The sequence below is a fragment of the Plectropomus leopardus genome, chromosome 3, assembly GCF_026936395.1.
Source record: "Plectropomus leopardus strain MGB_pleo_1.0 chromosome 3, ASM2693639v1, whole genome shotgun sequence".
Taxonomy (NCBI): Eukaryota; Metazoa; Chordata; class Actinopteri; order Perciformes; family Serranidae; genus Plectropomus; species Plectropomus leopardus.
Window position 1 is genome coordinate 21564462 of NC_142178.1, and position 20835 is coordinate 21585296.

A 20835-nucleotide genomic window follows, 5' to 3' on the forward strand; every position below is an offset into this window, starting at 1 on the left:
TTGAGAGTAGACCTCAGGGCACACCTAGAACACGCTGTAGGAATTACATGTCCCATCTGGCCCGGAGACACCTCGGGGTCCCCCAGGAGGAGCTGGAGGATGTGGCTGGGGAGAAAGAGGTTGGGACTTCCTTGCTTAGCCTGCAACTACTGTGACCAGATAAGTGCCTAAAATGGATGCAGGGATTGAAATGTCAGTTTGTTTTGATGTTGTTTTACCCCCTAATGGCCAAACATTGATAAATGTGGCTTTTAAATCTCTGACGCAGACCAGTATCTTTGTTACATCAATTTATGTGTGAAGTAATGATGAAGAAAAACGGTTTTAAAACAATACTCTCTGGCAAATACATCCTGATTTGTAAGGACTGTTTATAAGGGTTCTTTGTACAACATTCAGAGCGTTAATATGGCAGCAAACAACAATTTGCTATGTAAAGATTTATTGGAGTAATGTTGTCCTGGGCAGAGACAGAAGTCACACAGCCTCTGTTTGTTGTAATTTGAGCTCCTCTGTGTGTTTCTGTGGTAGTTTGGCTGTGCATGCATGTTAGTGCATGAGTGTGTCTGTGTATCCCATTGGCTAGCTAAACACCACTCTGCGCTGTGCTCGTACTGTCACAGATCTACACTCCTGGTTAGCTGCTCACTTCTGCCTGCCCAGTCACCAGGCTCTCATTCAGTAATTTCCCATTCACCCTTTTTTCTTGCTCCTCAGCATCAGCCACGCCCACCTCATTACTGATCACCTGTTCCTGATTACACACAGACAATCTATATACCTCAGCCTCACTGACACTGTGCCTGATTGTTCTTCACCAATGCAATGCAAAACCTAACAGTGTTTACTCTCAGACTTGGACTTGGACTCAGATTCCTTGTTGCAGACCCTGCCTGTCTCCTTCCACCTGCTTTGCCTGCCTCCCAGTAAACTACTCAGCTTTCTGTCTCGACCGCGAGCTCTGCTTCTGCGTTTCTGGTGTCTGTTTCCCTTTTTCCCCTGGTTGTGTGGAGTTTTTCTCCTGACAGCTCTACAACTTGAGTTTGCCTGCTCATTTGTCTGTGCTAACCTCTACTGTGGAGTGATTCACTGTGTAGTGGCAAACTTTTTTGTTTTTGCACCACAGAGATTGCTTACCATCACCACTGGTTCCTCAGTTGCTTGCCTGGCCCAACCTAGGGTAAACTCTGCTTCATTGATTAGTTTTAAGCCACCTAAAAAATCAGTTTAAGTGTAGTCTATGCTATGTTTAGAATATCTTCAATGCTTTACCTTGCTGTAAGACAGACCTTACTGGGAAACACCAGACAAGAAAAAGTAATTTTACTCCTGCCTCATTCAGCTGTTGTGGAAGGTAAAGAGGAGAGAACATTCAAATAAAGTGTACACTTAATTTTTTTTAGGGGACTGAAGCAGCCTATGTTTTGCTGCGGCCCAATCCACAGCAGTACATGACTTAGCTTTCGTGCCGGTGTTGTGGAACTGTACCTCATTTTTCAAAGGAGGGGGGTGTTTGCGGTGTGACTTTTTTTGAATTAAAAATATGTTTAAAATAGTACCTGTTTGGGGCGCCTGGTGGCTCAGTGGATAGAGCGGGCACCCCATGTGTAGAGGCTGTGTCCTCACCGCAGCGGCCGTGGGTTCAATTCCGGCCTCGGCCCTTTGTCGCATGTCTCTCTCACCCTCCTTTTAATCTTGTGCTGTTCTATCAATTAAAGGCAAAAATGCCCCAAAAAAAGAAAATAGTACCTGTTCAAGTTGTATGTCCTCACCTAAGCCAACACTGAAAACACAATTCCCTCTTCAGTGCTTAAATTTTTTTTAATGCCTTACCCATTTTGCAGCACCCCTCCCCCCCCCATAAGTAACGAACAGTCCCTATCCCTAATCACAGAAGGCACGGCAACCACGGGCATGGACAGAACACCTAGTCCGGTTAAAATCCAACTAAGGTGTTTACACGATGGAAAAGCTCAACTTCCAATCACATAATGTGGGTGTGTTAGTCCATTCATTCATTCATTTTCCGTAACCACTTGTCCTCGCAAGGGTCGCAGGGGGGCTGGAGCCAATCCCAGCCGTCATCAGGCGGAAGGCGAGGTACACCCTGGACAGGACGCCAGACTATCGCAGGGCCGACACATGTAGACAGACAACCTTTCACGCTCACAGTCACACCTAAGGGCAATTTGGAGTCACCAGTCAACCTGACCTGCATGTCTTGGCTCGTCATGGCTTTTCACCTGCACGTTCATCACATTTTCAAAAGGAAGGTGTCTTGTGTTGATAAAACACTTGCTCGAGTCGAACTGGCTCTTTGAGGGATAACACCTAGTGAAGGAGAGGGCAGGGGAAATATTTCATGCACACTTGAGTGCATGCACTTACTCTTTCACTTACTTATGTAAAACTTTCTTTTCTTCTCCTCCTCTTTCTACGCCTCTCAGCCCTTTCTGTCCTCAACCGTCTCTCTAGTGCTTTACTACAAACACATTTATACTTTATCTCCGTCCTCTTTACTTACTCTCACCGTCACCGTTCCCTCTTCCTCTTTCCTCCCTCTCTCATCTCTCATCTGTGTCTGTCTAATGCCTTGCCAATCAGAGCAGCACCATCAGCATACTGAGAGGGTTTCAAGAGAGACAGGAGGGAGACGAGACAAGACAGATCCAGGGAGACGCAAAAGACACAAGAAGGCAGAGGACATCTGGAGCCTGGTGGCTAATTCATTCACAGATGATAAATGAGCCATTTTGTGCTCACTAATGGGCAAGAGAGGTGGAGACAAACAATAAATGGATTTACTAAAATACATTTCTCTGCCCTCAGAGACATTTGAGCCCAAAATTGAGTTTAAAAATCGGTAACTGATTGAGGTGAATCAGAGAGTAATGCAGAGAGGTAGATTCCCTTCAAGATCTCCAAGGAAAAAGTTCAACATTTTGGGATATACACATAAATGGACAGCATTTATTTTTTGTCAGCAAGCTAACATAAATGGCAAAAAGAAAGAAGGCAGGAGAATCCATCCAGAGCAACGACTGGATATAACTATGGATGGCAGGATAGTTCCCCAAAAGTGAATAGGTCATAAAACCCACCCCCTTCATGTTTGTGGAAGGGACACAGTCCAAACTGAAAAATCAAAATATATGTCAAAGATGGTTACTGTCATTTTAGGTACAAGGTGCAAGGCACAAAGTCTATTAGTCATCATCAGATGTATTAGTCATTATTTCTGAGAGACAACCCATTTTTTAAACTATGTTGGGTAAAAAATGGTCTCTCAGTATCCTTTGTGCTCTGTGCAGACGCCTCACTTCACGGAGGTAACTGATGCTCTGTAGATGGGAACCAGTGATGTTCTGGGCAGTTTTTATCACCCGCTGTAGAGCCTTCCTGTCCTGGGCCGTGCACGAACCACGCCAGTTTGTGATGTTTCCAGTCAGCATGCTTTCTATTTCTCCTCTGTAGAAGTTATCCAGGATATTGCTCTGGAATTTAGCCTTCCTAAGGAAGTAAAGCCTTTTCTGTGCTTTTTTAACCTGCTTGATGATGTGTGATTACCAAGATAGGTTCTCAGTGATAGTAATTCCCAGGAACCTATAGCTGTTCACCTGCTCCACCTCAGCTCCACTGACGTAGACAGGGGTGTGTGTGTGCCTCCTTCTTTCTAAAATCAACAATCACCTTCTTGGTTTTGCTGACGCTGAGGAGTACGTTGTTCTCTTGCACTACTCTGCAAGATTGTTGATTTCCTCCCGGTATGAACGCTCATCGTTGTTTATTCACAGCAGAGTTCTCCTGATGTTTGGGAGTGCAGTCATGGGTGTACAGTGTGAACAGGAGGGGGCTGAGCACACAGCCCCGGGGGGCTCCAGTGTTGAGCACCAATGTAGAGGAGGTGTGACTGCCAATCCGAACTTTCAGGGGTCTGCATGTGAGGAAGTCCACTATCCAGTTGCAGGGTGTTGTTCTGAGGCCCAGAGTGTTAAGTTTTCCAATCAGTTTCATGGGTGAGATTATGTTGAATTAGCATTGTGATGTAGCTCTTCTTATTGTCCAGGTGAGTGAAGACTGAGTGAAACTTAGTTTTAATTAGTTATTTGATACTATAAAAATGTGGTGTGATTTCATTATTGACAGCTTTGTGTGCCAATTCAGTGTTCATGATCAATGATGTTGCACAGGATTGGGTCAGACGGATGTATGGGCGGGAACTCGATACCACAGCTCCATTAATCCATTGCTACTGCACAGACTCTGGCTCCAAATGACGTCACCAGCACAAGGTGGCAGCACCCATATTTTGCTTTCATTTTTGTGGAGAAAGTGGGGATGCAGCGTTTATTTCTATATAGAGTCTAGGATTCAGAGCAATTTGGGTTTCAGTGTCTTGCTCAACTACAACATGTTGACAGGAGGAGCTCGATATCAATCATTACAATTAATGAACATCCCTGCTCTACCTCCTGAGCCTCAGCCAACCTCGGCTTATTTGCTGCCTTTCCATGCTGAAGTAATGGAGCTAGAGCCAGCGGGAGGTTAGCTTTGCTTTGTTTAGCATAGCTTATCTTAGTTTAGCTTAAAGACTGGAAGCATTGGCGCACAGTCAGGGAAGGCGAACCAGGCAAATGTTTGGGGCCCCCGATGGAAACACACTGGCACATTTTGCAGCAACAACTAAGAGGCCTAAAAATAGGCCCAGTCTAGCTACTGTATGACAGCTAGATACAGATAGGACAGTACCTGTAACTGTCACACATACAACATTTGTGGGAACTGTCAGCAGCACGTCAATCACCACCGCCTGGTCAGTGATTCAGTGTCATACCCAGATGCAAATAGCTTTTTGTGGTAGTATGACATGCTGTTGGGCGGCATTATTTTACGACACTGCCGGTAACAATGTAATATAAGGAGCTGGAAAGCCCCTTTATGGCGAGTGGGAGAAGTGGATGATGGGTCCAACAAACCCTGGATTTTCACCTGGTAGTCCACTGTTTGCTAACCACATGCATTTGTTAACTAAGCTTAACAATGTGCGTTGTGTTGTACAAAGAAATAAACAAAAATAAAAGGCTTGTTTTTACAAAGTTTTGAAAAAGACTGTATGCATCTAATGTAAGAGCAGAAACTGTACATTGCCATTTTAATGACACAATGCATTTAACAAGCGTAAACTGACACAGCAAGGGGAAACAGCCTCTGTACAAACCTTCATACCCCCCTTCCTTAACAACTATTGCAGACAAATGAACACATTGTATATTGTTTGTTCAATCTGCAAACCAACAGTTGTTAAACAACAATTTGTGGTTAGAGAAGGAGGTACATGCTATAATTTGATATATGATATAATCCAGTTCTGTCATCACAATGGGGTTGGCAGGCAAGCAGCCTATAAAGACGTAATGGGTCGATGGATATAAACTGTTAAGAAACACAGTTTCACCACTCAACTCCCTTAAAACTGCAATTTACCCTAATAAACAGACCAGGCTCCCCTCTGCTGCCAGTCCAAGCTAATCACCTGCACTTACTACATACTTAGAGGTATGGTTCAGCCTTTTTTGGAAATATGTATATTTGCTTTCTATCCGACAGTTAGATGAGAAGATCAGTACCACTCTTATCTGGAGTGGTACTGATCTTAAAGCAAAAAAGAAAATAACAAATCAGCCTGTTTGTTAAAATTTTGATACTTGAAAAATAACTCATGGTGTTCATAAGATTTCAGCGGTGACTCCTCGCTGCCCTTTAGCTCTGATAGAGTTAAAAGATGTGGTTCAAAATCACTTGTGCTGCCAAAACGTCTCAGCTTTCCAGCGTGACCTGTTTCATTTTAATGTAAGCTTTAGCTACACTCCTCCACATGGTGAAATCTTCCCCTTTCAATGTGCCAGAGTTGACGTTGTAAAGAGCGAGAAAGTGTAAGGAATGAGAAACCAACCTGTGGCCCGTGTCATGCTGCCTCGCCTCAGTGGATGGTAATGAAAAATATGCCCTGCATCGTAATCACCAGTGACCCTCATGCTAAGGCTTGATTGGCTCCTCTGTGGCCCCCTGGGTGTCCTCTGAGCAAGGTCCTGACCGGCCACAAGTTCGAACCTGATGAGAATATTCATGAGCGTGTATGTTTGAAAGCTAGGAGGCTTACATTGATCTGTCTAAAATAACCCACGGTGCTGCTGCCAGGTGTGGTAGCCAGGATGAAGTGAAGATATCTGATGAATGGAACAGTGTGTGTGTGTGTGTGTGTGTGTGTGTGTGTGTGTAATTTCAGCCCTGATAAACTGACTTGACTTGCATTTGTTTAACCTGCTAACACTGTTAACTCTGGTTGAGGGACAGACAAACAGAGTCCAGGTATGAGGCGTGAGCTACAGTTTCAGCAAAAAGCTGTTTGGACCAAGATAACCTTCAAGGCATCACGATACCGGCGATGTAACGAGACCAAGCTGCTGAAGTGATGTGTGTAAACAGAGCCATATGGTTCTGCACACCTCCTCTTTCTGTCAGCCTGTCAAAGCCCATGTGAATCCACCCCTACTCGTTTAATAAGCTTATGTTTTTCCATTGTTCTGAATGGTGGCAAAATGACAAGCTGGTATGGTAATATCACACCACCTGTGTGATGAGAAGGTTAATCGTTTGGAGGAAAACGCCCGGAGCTCATTTCAGTCGTTTTGTTTGCTTTGTAATGGGTATCTGTTTATTGGTAGATTCGTGGCATTTATGTGGGCTAATAGGAGGAAATTCATGCTAAAATATAAGTGTGTGTTTGTGCGCTTTCATAAATTTGTGTTTCAATACATCACTGTGTATTTATCATATTTATTAAAGCACCCATTAATATTTCATGTTGAATATGGGCCATTATCATATTTTAAACATGCTGGTTGTTTTTCTCTCTTCTGATAAACATCAAAACACTGAGGCACATTATTCACATTTCTGGAGTTTAACTCAGCACCCCTGTTATGAAATTCCCACAACCATTACCACGTTTGTTGTGCTGTGATGAATACAAATCTGCAGTGTCTGGTACCCATGGAGATGCTGTAAACCATACATCGAATTGCACATCTGAAGTGTTTATGAATTTGTAAATCTCTCTGAGCTCAGCTAAGGTCTTTCTTATGTCTTCATTAGTGACTTTCACACTATCTATCTATCTATCTGTGTGAGAAATCAGACCTATTTGCTTAGGTTTCAAAGGGTTCAAAGTGGAGATCTGACCCACTTTGCAACTTTAAAAAAATCTTAGTGACCATAGCTGCTCTTTGCTCCTATGCGGAGTGAACACGCAGATCTCACACATCAGCCGCATCATACATACATCACAGTAACAGTAACACATGGCTTATAAAACATCAGTACAGTGGGTATTATGGCAAAATTCAATTTCAACAGGGATCAGTCGATAGATACAACCAACTGAAACTTCTCCCTTGTGTCAAGAATATAGCAGAATGACGATGGCTTATGCAAAATGCCAAAATGAGAATGGCCATATCTAAAGCTGCTATTTGATTTGTCCGTTCTGGACTACTGTAGAAACAAGGTGGAGTCAGTGACAGAGGGCTGCAGAGGCTCATTTTAAGGTAACGAAAACACTACAATTCTTATTTTCAGTGGATTATAAACTAATGAAAATATGGTTATGGATACTGTATACCATTTCTGCCAATATATCCCCCTAAATCCTGCACACTGGATCTTTAAAAGCTGACACACCAGTTGGTGAAGCTCTTAAAACAGTTTTTTTCCCGTATCATCCTGATTGATAATTTAGGTGGTTGATATTAGGTGAAACACACAACATGAGATATAGATTTGTTAACAGTCAATGTGAGTCATTTTGTACTCACACTAGCTGTAATAAACCAAAGTGTGGCAGATATTCTCACACATCATTAACTCCTGATTATATCTACTGTAGATACAGTTTAACTGTTTGGTTTCAACATAAGGAAGTTATCAGCACATCATGTTGATGTTCTCGGAGGAATAAACTAGAGAAGAGAGAAAGAAGAGATGAGGAGTCAGCAATGACAAATCGTGCAACTTTTTACTCAGTGTTGTGAGATTTGTGACATTCACAAGCTCACAGCTGTGCCTTCCAGTGTATGAACAAATTGTGTTTAAATGTAGCATGAATCCTGTAAAACACCTGCCTTTCCTCCAGCAAGAGTGTCAAAAAAACAGCCAGGATACCATCTGAGGGAGCTGATAGTCACACAGAGTTTACAAAGTTTAAATTATCATTAAAACTTGTATTTCCTTCCATATATTCATGTAAATTGTGTTTCAGATGTATTAAAAAGTGGTTGTGTGTCACTGAGGGGTACAGGGATACAGAGCACCATGCTTCACTCACTCAATTTTCTGGACGCCTCAAATGCAAATGAGTGCATTTGATCTAGTGGTTGTTGTTCAGAAGACATTGTAGAGGCGAGGAGATTGGCTACTGAGGTTGATAATTCAAAAACGGGAGACTCTTCCCTCTGCCTCCTACATTTATAAGCAACAGAACAAATTTCTCCTCGCAAGAAATTATCTTAGCTGGCAGACAGACAGATGAGTAATGTCTGGTCGTTAAAAGGAAAGCAAGTGTGCTTCAGTTCAATGTGTGTCAGAACAAGATGGTGGCTTTCTGCAAGCCTCCATTACGGGGCTTTACTAATCCAAACATGCAAATCTGTGTCTAAAAAGCGCCCTTTGTACATAATCCTAACACAATTTCTATGGGGCAAGAAGAAAAGGGCTGGTTGCCAATACAGTATCAGTGCCACTGTAGCTAAACACACTGGTGCAGACAAGAATTTATACTTATTAAGTGTGTGTGATGATATTACAAATTGTGAGATGGGAAAACACACTCCATGATTCCTCAATACATTATTTTAACTGTTCAAATGTGCCATCTGATTAGAAAAACACTTAAATTAAACTGTATTTTCAGAGAGATTTGAGTCATCGTTATGCTCAGTCCCTCGTCTACTGGCACAGAAAATGGTGGTTAATAAGTTCAAGAATTCTGCAAGGAATTCTGCATTGATTTTCCACTTGAACTGTGTCAGCGTGGCTGATTATTTTCTAACAGCAGTGCATCTGATTGCAGGGAACAACATGAAATTGCCTGCTCTCATCAATACTTCAGTCCTGTTTAACAAACATGCAGTAGACTTGATTTAACCATTGAGTTTAACAGGCATCATTTAAAGCGGGAGTGTGTAAAGTAAGGCAAGACTTGGCATGGTTTACTTGCAGCACATTTATATATCACAGCCCTTCAAGTTGTTTACGAAATGCATGTAAGACACAAAATATGAGATGCAACCAACAAAAACAACACAATTAATGTATGACACCAAACATAAGTACCACATGCCCTTGAATTCCCTTTTATGGCAGCGTGAATCCCTCTCATTGCCAAGTCCGTCTCCTAAAAATTGCATTAATAGGCAACAAATCTGCAACATGAACTAACATCCACTGGAAACATTTAGTGCCAAAACTTCAAGGGAAAATGCATTTCAGCACCCATTGTATGGCAGAATAAAAACAAAAAGATTTAGTATGCCCCAGTATAGTATGTCAAATGCAGTATGCCAAAAATGGGCTACCAGGGTTTCCTACTATGTCTGGTCACATTTTTCATTAAGCAAGCCAGCATGCTTTTTTGGCTGTTCTGACCCACAATCCTTTGCACAACAGCAGATATGTCAAATTGACCAGACCAAACACGTATGTTGGCATGGCCTCACATCTGTTTGGACTTAAATTGTTGTTAAATTAGATGTGCTTTATTTCAGTTCACCAGTGCTCCACTTAACACGTACGTTGAGGGCCGGGAAAACTGTTTAAATGTAAGTGAGCGAGTGTGAGTATAATCAGTCATCTAGCTGCATGAACCAAGTAACTGTCAGATAGCAAAAGAACAAGTGTCAGCCTACAGGGCAAAAACCATAGTGTTTGTAGTTATTAAATAATTGCTTGTATGGACAGTGATGTTCACAATGATTTAAGCCTGAATGACATTCATCAGTTCTCTGTCTTATCAGTCTCCGTTGACTCGTTTATGTGTGTACGGGCTACGTGGTCGCGGTGATGTGAACACCGCGCTCGCCACTGAAATTTAGCGGCAGATCCAGCATATCAGCTGGTTACGATAACTGACAAATGGTGTGCAGATGTTGCTGGTGGGCTTATGGTGCTGACCCACTCAGGCAGATCTTTTGTTTATAGTGATTAGTTAGGGAGAATAGATTCTCCCTCCCTCACAGAAATCAGTTAGAGTAGACACAATGTCAGTGAACTGAGTGAAACAAGTTGTTAATTTTGTCTTATATCAGGCAACAATCTGAGCCAAACCTCAGCCAAATGGCTTCGCCTGAACACAAGCTGAAACACCACCTGTAGTGTTGTCCACGCAGCTGCACTTGAGATTTAAAATATGAGCATGTGAAGCACTCGCAGCCTCACGGTGGGCCACGACTCACTTTTGAATTTGATGTGAGTCCTGAGAAGGCATCTGAAGAAATCGTATGTTGACAGCCATGCAGACCTTAATCATGCTGACATAAGGGGGTACTCTAAGGTTAGAAAAATGGTCACATCTGCTAAAATATTTTGCCTGTGCTCAGAATTAATGTTTTGTCAGTGTTACGCTTTCACCAAATCATTTCACTCCGTAAAATATCACGTTCAACTGCATTTCCACTCGTGTCTTCTTCTTACCAACTCATATTGGAAATGAATAAACAACAGGTGCAAAAAGTGAAAAGTTTCATATTTGTTGTTATTGACACTGACAGATTTATTTAATAAATGACTTTTTCAAAGAGGAATATTAGCCAACAAACAGCACCCTACCTTTTTCAGTGTGTGTTCCCATCTATGTGTGTGATTCGGTTTTATTTGTTAAAATAATTAATTGAAGGTGTGTGAGTGTGTGTGTGTGTGTGTGTGTTATGTGTCTGTGTGTGCCTGCTCACCAGTGCCACCACGGACACACTGCAATATGTTCGGGAGAATATCTTGCAGAGAGCGCAGCAGACAACAGTTCATTATTGCATGATTACCATATGCTTGTGAGACTGTGGGTTCAAACCTGGTTCAGATCCAGCTGGTGATTCATGTCCCATCTCATCCCATCTCCTCTAACTCCACTGTGCGCTGTGTACTGTACGCTGCCTATTAATCAGAGGTGTCTATAATTGAACAGCATCTTTAAAGCTTCTAAATTGTTTAGGATGAGTGCTGATGGAAATGTCTTTTCTTAGCGTTGGTCATTTTTTGGACCGGATTCAAAGCCGCTGATGGACTCCTGCCAGTTTGCAGCAGGTGATGTCAGATCAAGTAACTCCTTTACTGTTAGAAAGACGAGAGGAAAACAAGAGGCCATCTGTGCTTGTGGAGCTTTAGAAGGAAATGAACACAAGCTTACAAATTTCACTTTGTTCGGATTGTTTGTGTGTGTGCGTGTGTGTGTGTGTGAGAGAGAGAGAGAGAGAGAGTGTGTGTGCGTGTGTGTGAGAGAGAGAGAGAGAGTGTGTGTGCGTGCGTGCGTGCATCCCATGTATTTGCTAACTGCCAGTGATTCACAGATAAAAGCCTACGGAGATGTGCAGTCGCTAAAAGATTAACAGTGTGTCAGTGTCATATGATTCAAATTTCTCTGCATTATAAATGTAAGGATGAGTTTAAAAATACACAAGACTGTGAATTATTCAGCTACTCCCCGCACACTCTGAGAGGCTTTTTGACTTGATGCTGCGCAGCCACAGTGAGTAATGAGGCAAATACCTGAGGAGACTCATCAGTGACATGGGATATTGGAGGTGAAATGTCTGATGTGAAACTGCATTTATGGTATGTGCAGGCCTCTGGCACAGTTTAATTCAAAACGTAAAAGGGTGCAATTAGTTTATTAAGAGCAGTTGATAATTAGGGGGGGAGAATATACCACCCATGGAGTGTGTAAATAAGGCAATTCATTTGCCTCCATGCAGCTTAACTCACTCTTGTGTGCCATTCTGTCAAAATCACTTCTAAAAATTCCCGCCGGTGACTATTAGAATGTTAATAAAGAAACTTCTCCTCTATACTATCCAGAAATGAATTAAAACCTTAATTTACCTTCATCTTTTTGGGTTAGATCTACCTCTTGCTCACCAGTAACCACACTCTAAAAGCAAAATAACATTTTACAGAATATCTTCTCTGTTCATATGAATCATGCATATATGCATGACTCAAAAATATCTAATCTTGATTCATTATAGGATGCTGCCTAAAATTCGCACTGGCAAATTGCAATCAGTGGGGAGCATGTCATGCTGGGCTTTAGGAGGCTTGATGCTCGGAGCCATGCATGTATACTGCCACCCAGTGATATTGTGCAAAACTGCAAGCTTGGATGAGTCATTCTTGCAGCCTGACCGCCTTTTTCGGCCCTGCTGCAGAGGGACCCGGGTTGGGTAATAAATTAGTCTCTTTTAACATTCACCACTGATGGAAGGCAATCTCAAGGTCTGTGAAGATGGGGTTGAAAAGACTGTGTAGAAGGTGAGCACAGAGTGAGGAGACAGGAGGGAGGGGGGAGTGGCAGAAGCCTGCATTTGGGGTGCTCTGAAGCAAGAACAAGACTGCATAAGCCAATGGAGCAGATCCACAGACAGCAAGCGCTAACCATTCAGAGCCAAAACCACAATGCTTGTCAGTGGGACAGAGAGAGAGAGAAAGAGGGAGGGAGATGTATGCAGATCATCATTTTGAGCTTGGAAAAATACATGCCTGCAACAATCCTGCATCCACGTACAGAAAAATTCACCCCAAAAAGTTTATTTTCAGTGGCTAACAAAATGACTGGTTTCAGAAAGTTTATAATTAGACAGAAGCCAGTGTTCTTTTTATAAAACCTGGCAATGAACACAGTCCTCAAAGGCAGCCTGCTGTTAAAGGCTGTAAAAGTTTGCAACATCTTTTATTTCCTCTATAACCTTGATACGTAACATATGTTTTAAAGAGGTCATTTATAGCATTGACAATTTATGTTTTTGGACTATTTCAAGCACAATCTTACCTACACAGAGAGCACATCAGACACAGACACATCCCCCTCAGTAGGACTGCAGGTTTCAATCAGCTGAAACTTCTCCTGGTTAGAATTCCTTCAGTGTTCATTGTTCAGGCGATTTTAACCAGCAGCTTAATTATCCACAGTGGTCTCTGTCTCTCCAAAACAGTACAGCTCTGTGTAAAACTTTGAAGGCGGGAACATTTACAGGGACAGCCTCATAGACGGTCTTCTCAGCTTTTGTGTCTCCACAGCAGTGTAGGTCCAATTAAGACCCACTGGACTCCAGAGTTGACATAATCATTCTTCTTCTGCTGGGTTTTATGCTGCGTCCATGTGATGTCGGAAGGTCAGAGTTTCCAAGTGAGGGAGTCTTTCTTCCGACTTCATTGTGTTCATGTGCTTTGACGTCGTAGAGCGGAAACAACATGGTAGCTACAAAGAAGGCAAGTTGCATTTTAATGCTAAGAGTGTTATAACAAGAGGTTGATGGCTGTTTCCATACGTGAATTAATGAAAAAGTTTCTTTCTTTCCAACACGAGAAGCCGTTCATGTGAATTTTCCCAGTGGGAAAGTTGTTCCAATCATTCAGACATCACATGAATGCAGCTTTAAGAATGGTTCTTGTTTTGGTGACGTCTCACCTGGCAGTTTCTGGGGCTGCACCAAAGTACCTACCCCAAAGCAGGGGCTTGTTTTGCCTCCGTAAAAGGTCCTTCAGGGCAGTTCCTGCAGTGGAGATGACCAGTGGGTGAGGCCCCACAAAACTACCCCTGAATTCCTGCAGTGGAAATTGGCCTAAATTGTACTCACCTTATTTCTGACCCACACATTCAGGAGGTTTTGCCGGGAGCCAAATTGTCCATAAAGGTCTCCTTCTCTCCAAATCAAACCAGTCAGGCGATTTAAATCAGGAAAACCACTGAATAAAGCAGTTTCACGCTGAAGGATCCGTGTTTTTACATTGCTCGTCATGGAGGGGCAGCTAACTAAGGTGGCTGCTGTGAAAATGCAAAAATGCAAATAGTCCTATCTGGAGCCACTGTTTGGTTTACCCATTCTAAAACAATGGCAGTGCAACGTGGTAATCTCTGGGGATTAGGACCTGCTCCCTACGTATGTATAAATGGCTCATAATGAAAACACAGAGATTTTTATGTTCAGGTGATTATACACCAAAAAAAACATACTTATTACATTCCATCTCTGCCAATACATTCCCCCCACTGTTCTTTAAAAGACATTTCAAACATAAATTGATGCAGAAAAGACGGAAATTATTTAAATACATAATGCATTATGCATAAAGTTAAGCATTTGATAAGACTCCTTGTGGGAGGACCCCATATCTGCAGTTTTATGTGTGTCAGTCCCAGTGTTGAAACAGACGTACACCCTTGAGTCCATAAATGGCAAGAAAGTGTGAGTAGATTCACATCATATTTGTGAACTGCAACATCAGTAAACTGTGATTCAATTATACATCAGAAAGTCATAAGTAGTTTTTAAATCAAGCCAATGTCAAAAGCAAAATGCAGCACATTATTTGTGTGAAAGTTTCCCTGAGAGGAAGCATTAATAATCTGGCAAGAGAGGAGAGAAAAAAGGTAGTGTGGAAACTGTTACCTTGAACATAGTCCTGAAAGGAAATGTCACAGGTGTTTATCCATTCGCTGAACTCCTCTCTTCCATAACCTGCAGTGAAATTGCCATAAGACCTCTAAATGACTGTAGACTGTAGTCAATTTCCAGACCCAGAGCTCCATGAAGCCAAGTAATACCGCAGTCCAGTCCACCATGAAAAGTATTAAGGCAGGCACTCTATTCATCCGAGGATAAATAGCTCTCCTTGCACTTCTCAAGTTAATCTTCTTACTTATGTGTCTTTTGTTGATAAATGTTTTTTTGCGCCTTTCATTTAATAATACAAGAATAAATATGCATGTTAGGCACTTTCTTTTCCAGAGAGCCTTCCTTTTCACTCTGCGTTCAATCACAACCTGAGATTCAATATTCTGTTACATAATTACCGTGTGACAGGTAATTTTAGTCAAATGAACCCTGAAAACATTGCAAAAAACTTTGTGGAATTATTGAAAAACTGTCATTAAAGGATGATAAATAATACTTAATAACTCTCATCAATTAAGCTTTTAAATTGACCTTTATGTTCGTGATTTATGTCACATCTTCACTAAATTTTGTCATCAATTAAAATGAAATATAGAGTGAAAATAACCACACATTACATGCACCGAATGACTTAAATAGGCCATAAATTTAATTTCTCCACCTGTCCAGCATCTCACTCTCTTCCCCAGTGTCACTCTCAGGAAATTACATCATTACCTCATTTTAACTAAGCCGCCCCGGGGCACTCAGCTACTTGATCCATCTTCATCTGTCTCCTTCTCTCAGTTGTCGTCCACATCATAAATTTCGTCAGTCTGTACAAACACACACCGTGAAAGCTGAGGAAACACGTCGTGAAGGAGCGGTGACATTGACGGAGTGAGAGTGCGGCCATAGTGCAATGTAACAGCACGCTGCCACTTATGAAAACACCTGCTCCACACTGTCAGCAACTTAACCTTCTATCACCTAAATCCCCACTGGCGGATTATATGTGACAGATGTAGGATGGGAGGGGGTCACGGAGCGGGGTGACATGGTGACAGGGTGAGGTGGCGAGTGGGGTGACGGAAGTGACTTCATAAGACAAAAGTTTTCTCGGAGATGGATGGGAATAGAAAACCAGCTGAAAGAGGCACAGAAGGAGAGAAAACAGAGGCACAACAAACATTTATATTAGAAAGAGGTAATTAGAAACAGTGTCTGCGAGGTGTTGAAATGAAAGACCTCATTAGCTTGTGTAATATCACAACATGCAGGAGCCATTTATAACATATACTTCACACATAAAGGGATAATTTGTCAAACTACTCACCCTGTGTTGCTTTGAATTCATGAAGTTTTTCTCGTATGCCTCCACGGTTAACAAAGAATCAAAAAATCGAGAAAATCCTTAATGTGTTGGCGAAAAAGGGGTCGCCATTATTACAACACATTTTCATCCCTAGTTGTTACATATTGCCGCTTGCAGTGGACTTCTGCGTCTACATATTGCGCTCTAGGTATCCTTCAGTGTCTACTGCAGACGTTTCGGGATGCTGCTACTACAGAAGCACATGGTGGGATTACGCTGCACGCGGTTATGTTTAGGCAACAACAGAACATGGCAACCAACGCTGGGACATCAACAAACACACATGCTAGTATGGTTGGTTAGGATTAGGCAACAAAGGTCATGTGAGACTGTTTATGCAGAATTGTTTTATATAGTAAGGTTTTACTGAAAAATAAAACATTTGTTTGAAAAAGCACTGAGCGTAGGATAAATGACATTCAGATTACACTGCATGAGTTGTGGAAGAGTTTGTAGAGGGATGGTTCGATATTGTTATTAAATGTGCCCCCTTTTACTTCACTTCATCAAGAATTGTCACTTTTTGGATTCTTCATTCATCACCGGAAGCATGCCAGGAAAAAAGCTTTCCTCACAAATTCAAAATAAATCAGGGTGAACAACTGATGTATTAAAAAATGGTCATTTTGTAGGTGAAGTATTCCATTAATGTACATCTATCCATTTTCTGCCACTTTTCAGGTCCAGGTCGTGGTGGCAACAAGCTAACCAGGTAGTCCAAACGTCCTTTTCGTCAGCAATGTTGACTCCTCTCCGAGAGTTTAATTCCAGAGGTGAGTTTATTTATTTGGTACGGCTGCACCTCCTGCTCTAGCTCTGGTTCCTTCCCCGCCAGGGAGGCAACACTCCACATAACAAGAACAAGTCTGCAGTGCTGAGTCAATGCGCCCTCGCTCCTTTGGCAGGACTATTTAGTTCTTTTAGGCTGCACTTGAACAGACTCCATGAGTCAAGGCCGGGTCCACCAGGCACTCACTGGTTAGCTCCCCTGTTGAGTCTGGCAACAGTAAGAGGCCTCGGGTTTCACCGTTATGAGCAAGGCTATCCATCATCACGGTTGCTTTGTGCCCTGTTGCCTTAAATAAGGCAAGATAATGATGTTAAGGGGTTTTTCCACACTTTTCCACAAAGTAACAGCTGTGAAAGATATGACAGGATGTCACAGAGACAGGAGAAGTGGTTAGATGTCAATATATCCATAATTGAACAAGCTATTGACATCACAACCTCAAAATCTGCAAATTCAAGGCAACAGAACGCTGACATGATGTGATGTTAAGGGATTTGCTAATAGCTTTAAAAAAAAAAACTAACAGCTGTGAAAGTTGTGACAAGATGTCAAAAAGACACGGGAACTGGTTTGATGTCAATTTATTCATAAAAGAGCAAGCTATTGAAATCCCAACTTTTAAATGTGCAAATACAACTCTTTGAAACCAAGAGCAACATCAGTTTTCTTATGCTGCTTTTTGGAGCCTTTCATGAGTATTAAAAAGCTTTGAACCTCATAGCAAATTGGTGCAATTTCTTTTAAAACACAGGAAAAAGGCAGTGAGCAACCTGGCAAGAAATGTAGTGCAAGAAAAAAGTAGATTTAGAAAATTAAACACAAGCTAGAGAAAAACGTCAAGCAAAAAAAATCGAAGGAAAACTTTATATGTGATCATCATAATTATAGCTTTAAATTTATGTTACAAAATTAGATCATTTTTAAAAGATGTATCAGTCTAGATCAAAGTGGTGGATGGTCGACTCACAGACATCTTCAGTTTGTGTTTTCACAAATACTAATATAAAACTGCATTAAAAAAAATCGTTTGTGATGCCAATTCAGTGACAAAAACAAACAAGAGATTTCACCTCTGCACAAAGGAGTTAATTTCTTGTCAGCCCTGTTGTTGGTTTTGTACAGTATAAAGGATGATAAATGTGCTTTTTCACACATGAAAGGCAGCTAATGGAGCAGACACACTTGTTAGACAAAAGGCACTTTAACAAGGACATGAAAGACACAAAGGACATAGGAGTGTTCCTGAATTAACTCATCCTTCACAAGTTGACAGTTGAAACGTTTCGAGCGTGAGAGGCGTGGTGCTGCTGCATTATTTGCATAAACTGTATCATCCCACATGTTGTGAGGAGGATTTTGAGTCACTCCATCAAGCTTGTCTTTGTGGTGGTGAAGTATGGCCGCTGATGCTGTGATGTATCTGTGAAGCAATAAATATACAGAAGACGGTAAGTTTAGGTGGCAGCTGTAGAATATTTATCACCTCAGACGCCATTTTGGTTGGAATTGATTTAGGGTGTCAGTTTTATTGTTGCTTTAATTTTAGCAATAATGTAGTCTACTCGGGTGTCAGCTTTGTTATATTAAAGGATTTGACACATTCATTTTTGACTTTCAAATTTAAGCTGTTATATTATAATAATACACTAATTTTGGTTTGTTCATATTGGCACCACTTTCTAAGGTTCACATCATGAAGACTTTATAATTTATAAAAAAGGTCTTTATGAATAGTTGATACTAATGCTTCATGGATCATTAATCAGCCATTATTATGTACAATTATTGGCTGGCAGGTTGTGAAAAATCTCTCTTGTGGTTTTTATGCCTTTCAAATTTTCACCTGATTTGTCTTTTTTTTAGCTAACTTTTTAATGTATCTTTTTAAGCCTTTAATGAGCTGTTTAACTACTTAGTGTCTCAAAGAGAGCTGAAGTTTCTGGAAAAAAATCAGATGAAAAAAAACTGATAGGGGCCAGCTAGTGACTACAATGCGGGACGCACCACAACAACTGGAGCAAAGACTCTCACAGACATCCTGACATTGATTGACGGCCGAGTGTTAGCTTGGTGTGTCAGGGCCCAAACAATGAAAACTACTTTATAGAGAGGTTATTACAGAATATAAATACATTGAATGGCTGTTGTGAAATAGATTCTTTTTTTAATGTTTAAAGTTTAATCTCATAGATTCTGGACCTGTGTCCACCGAGCATGTCTTTTTCTAATGTCCCATATGAGGACCAGGCGTCTGTGGCTGCATTAGCCGCGTGGAAAAAAAGCGCTGCGCTCAGTATCTTTTCTGTGGCGCTCCGCCTTTTTTGTGGAGCTGCTTCCGGCGCTTAGAGCTAAAAATATCTGAACTTTTCAGAAAGGCGCTGGTGACGTCACTGCCGCTTTTCAGCTAGGCTACTGTCACAACAAAGACAGAGAGGCCAGTCTGCGGGAGCAGATCAGCCGTCGGACTCTGGATGCTGCTGGTGTGTGTTGTGCCTTTATCACTCTACCGTTGTAAACTTTTTGTTACCTGTGTAGTCAAATCTCTGCTAACTCAGCATCACGTTAGCTTACTAGATAACGGTGATGCCAAGATATCGTTGTCATAGATACAAAAGCCATGTGCATTTTACTAAAAGCACTGGGAGCGCTCTTTATGAAGTGCTGTTGAAGCTGTTGAAACTCCACTTTTCTGCTGAAGAAAAACGTCACTTTAAAATCTGTAACTATACCTGATAGTTGGAGAGTCAAGTAAATACATAAATGACTGCATTACTACATAAAAAAAGACAAACACAGTCTAAAGGAACTTATCACAAAATGTCAACACATATGCTGTCCATATTAAGAGCTTATAATAATATAATAATAATAATAAACTTTATTTGTATAGCACCTTTCATACAAGAAATTTTCTTTACAAGAAAGAAATTAAATGCACCAAGTGCTTCACATCAAAAACACATAAAAGACGAAAAGACAGCTTATAACTGATCATTAGTGAATTATTCATTCATTCATTCATTCAAAAATGTATTATGGCATAAGTTGCAATATAAAAATCCATAATGATAATGATGATAATAATAATAATAACAATGATAATAAAATGTATTTATATAGAGCTTTTCAAAACAAAGTTACAATGTGCTTTACAAAAGTACCTATAAAACGACAATGAGAAGAGTAAAATACATTAAAAAACAACGACAAAATAAAACAGTCAATAAAATAAAGGTTAAAAGAATAGCTTGTAAAGGCCTTGGCTCAGGTTACAGCCGGGCACATACCATGTCTGAAGATCTAAAGGTCTATATACTCTATTAGAGAGAAGTACTATTAAATCAGCCCTCAGAATCAGTGCTGTGGCGTCAGGTACTCCGTGTTACCATTTTTGCTTGACTCTGTCTTCCGTCAGCTCTTTTTAAGTACTTTTGGGCTTAACCACTCAGCCTGCTCAGTACAAGTTGACTGTTTAATCCCATCAACAACAGGGATTCCTGTCAAAGTATCATTGAATTTGACAAATGACGGAGGGAGTACAAGTGGGATTCAGTTCAGGCGGGGTAAAATGTTGATTCATGACTTCTGAAAAACCCCACCGGCTAACTGCCTCACAGCTTACAAGACTTTTCTGACCAGATTAATCTTCCGTACTCTGAACCAACTTTTCCTCAAGCACAGCAACAGAAGTCGTGTCTCACTGAGGTCTTACAGTAGTGTCTCTCCTGCATCAGTAAAACGTGTTTTGTGCTCGAGTTTTGGGCGGCCCTCGTCACTTTTCCTCCAGTCTGGCTCTTTTTTTCTGTTGGATGACTGAGTTCTTACCAGCTTTTACTGCAGTGAGCAGATAACACAAGCCACTGTCTAATTTATTTTATTTCTTGACAGTGTCCACAGATGATTTATTACCTCCTGTCAGAGGCTCCTGATTGGGCCCGTCCTGTTAAATGAAGCATCATTAGCATAAACAG

At 41.3% G+C, this 20835-nt stretch overlaps 1 long non-coding RNA gene across 1 annotated transcript in view; it reads left to right on the forward strand.

Annotated features, from left to right (window-relative positions):
- The window catches only part of LOC148189984 (uncharacterized), a 147170-nt gene extending 130322 nt beyond the window's left edge, over nucleotides 1-16848 (forward strand). The window contains exon 2 of the long non-coding RNA XR_015776140.1: nucleotides 16756-16848. This is a non-coding gene — a long non-coding RNA (uncharacterized LOC148189984). The remainder of the gene's footprint in view (nucleotides 1-16755) is intronic.
- Nucleotides 16849-20835: the final 3987 nt, after the last annotated feature.